We start from the raw sequence: 2,840 nt of genomic DNA, 5'->3' as shown, positions 1-2,840 counted from the left end.
GGGGGGGCAATGCTGTCTTCTACTTGTCTATGAATAGCTGAGGAAAGCTCTTGTGGAAATATATAGCAAGCTAAATTTCTTTTAGCTCTCTTGCTGCATTTGGTAGAGTCTGCCTTTTTGTTGAAACTGGATTCAAAAGTCTTTTTGTAATGGAAATGTAAGTTTACTGTTAAGATAAGAGTGTTTGTTTTAATTTTTTTCTGGAGACTTACAAAGGAGAATCTATATGTACATGGTTTGCTAACTTCCTATCATGCCGGGCTTTGTTTTTGGTGGTCCTTGTTCCATCCCTAAAGGGGTGTTCTTGAACATGCCACTCACTTAGCCTGCTCATGATGTCAGAGGTCGCCACTCTTGAAAAGGCCATATTGTGGTGAAAAAATGCAAAACCCATACATGTACAGCATAGGATCTGTACTGTTTATCAGTGGTAAGTCTCCACTTCTCTGTCAAGAAAATGGACGTTGTTTGTGTAGGAAAGTAAGAGCTGCTTAGAGGGTGGAGAAACGAAGCTTGAATTTTTCAGCTGTGTACATGGGAGAATATTGATTCTTAGGGCATTGAGCATTTTTGTAATCACATCATGATTTTGCTATGAGTCTGTGATTGCTGAATTATATTGCTGGAATTGTAATTTTTCAAGTTGCTGAAAACAAACTGATTTTGTTATTGCAGTGTTTGCCAAACTTTGCCGTGTTGCTAGGTTACTGTTTGCTGTCACCCATTGCATTTTTTTTTTCTAAATGTAGGGCAGAAGTACATGTTTTTGATTGCTATATACACATACAACAGTTTGCTGTGTGATCATGATGCTTTCAGGGACAGATTTCAATTGCCTCATCTGACAAACAAATAATTATTTGGTGTTTTATAGATGTTTTAGGCTCATTTGTGCCAACATTTTTTAAATAATGTCTCTTTTATAAATTAGTGGAGTGCTTCACAGATACTGTTTACTTTTTTTGATGAGTGTAGTTGATACACGTGTGTGTGTGTGAGAGTCTAAAGGGCTAAAGCTGTGACTATGATGGGGGAAAGTGGAGAACGGTGTTCTTACCAAGAAATAACGCACTGCATGAAGGACCATAATCATGTACGGTTGTGTGGCTGTTCCACTGTAGTCCTACAGTTTTCTGTAGCCTAGCAGCACTACTTTTAGACAAATAAACATGCTCAGTAAATTTTGAATACAATCTTCAGAGGCTTATTTTCTTTTTTTGGGGAGGGGGGCATTTTTACCTTTTTAATACTTTTCTTTCCCTTTGTCTTCCTTGGCGAACATGATTTATGTATGTACAGCTTTTCTGCTTTCAATTTCAATAAATTTATGCTTTAAGTGAAATGTTTATTGACTTCTTATTGATTGAAGTGATTTCTCAGCAATTGAATTTAATGAGGGCTGAAAAGCATTGCATTTGTGCATGTTCTGCTGTGTTTTTGATATTGGAATACCCTTTTTATCGATGGACAAGAAGGTGCTGCCATTTCAGTTTTTGTGAGCATTCTATTGACTTTTTTTTTGTGAACTCAAATTTGGCAGTCGTCACCCAGCATAACTACTTCAACTTGTGTCTGTGTGTATGATCACGTGACATTTCTAATGTGTTAATGCATAGTTAACTGTACTGGGCATTGATTCATGCAAGTGTCATGTACATTGTATTTTTGTATATCTTTCTTATGTACCACATTGAATGTGTCTTATCGTAATGTTTATAACACAATTGCGTAAGTCATTTTTTTTTTCCGCTGTCATAGAGCATTCTGGAGCGGGATTGCTACATCTTTGGTGGCTGGTGATGACTGAGTAATAAATTAAGTCAAGTTGAAATCGATTCGCGAGTTTGATACGCTTGTGCTTACAGCAATTTTTGTAAAGAGATTAAATAACAAAGTCAGCATTTTGACTCGAGTATTTAGATTTTTAGAACATCAAACAAAACCTTTCTGTATTGAGACTGCGAAACAAATAACAGGCATTTATACCATACTAGCAGTTCAAGCGTATTATGAAAGCAAAAGTAGAAGGCGAGAGTGAGAGACTTAACGGAAGATGGTAACATATCATGAAAACATGGCTTGGAACCTAAACCTAAACAACTGAAACAGGCAGAACGGCAAGAGATGTAGTTGGGGTGTTTTGTTGCAGGTTATGAGAAGCAATATCCCAACTACCGGAAAAGCTAAGAAGAAGAAGTTACCAGAAACCTGAAAAAAAAGAGACTTGCACACTAGTGTTATGACTGTGTTGTTATGTTGTTGAGTTGTTGTTATGATGTTTTGTGACGAATGCTCTTAATGCCGGCCATGTTTCTCACATATTATATGTTAATTTTGAGCTGTTTGAAAGCTGGGCAAGGGTAAAGATAACAGTATAAACCTACTTGCAGATTGGAGGATGGTTACTGGTTGTTTTAGAAACGGTTTAGAATGCTTTTGTTTAGTAGCATCTCATTTTAAATTAACGTAACTGATCTGGCAAATTGAAAAAAAAAGTTTGCAAGGATCAAATCGTTAAGAGTGTAAGTTTAACCATACTTTTGTTTAGTACAGTTGAAATTTATGATTTATAGAGGTTACTTTCTGACATTCATTTCACAGTGTTAAAATACTTTTTATGAAGTTGATATTGACTTGTCAATACGGTTGAAATTGTCTTAAGTTGGCAAGCCATTGCTGAAGAGAAAAGTGGTTGTCGTAGACAAGTGGACTTGTCAGACTTTATGATGTAGGAAAAAATGCAAAAGGAGGAGGAGGAACAGCATAAAGAGTTGGTATGTTTCAAATCGGTCTAGACAATATGATGTCAACAACAGAACATATGAATCTACAATAACACA

The sequence above is a fragment of the Aplysia californica genome, unplaced genomic scaffold (genome assembly GCF_000002075.1).
Source record: "Aplysia californica isolate F4 #8 unplaced genomic scaffold, AplCal3.0 scaffold00522, whole genome shotgun sequence".
NCBI lineage: Eukaryota > Metazoa > Mollusca > Gastropoda > Aplysiida > Aplysiidae > Aplysia > Aplysia californica.
The sequence above is the reverse complement of the archived record's forward strand: the minus strand, read 5'-3'. Positions refer to the sequence as shown.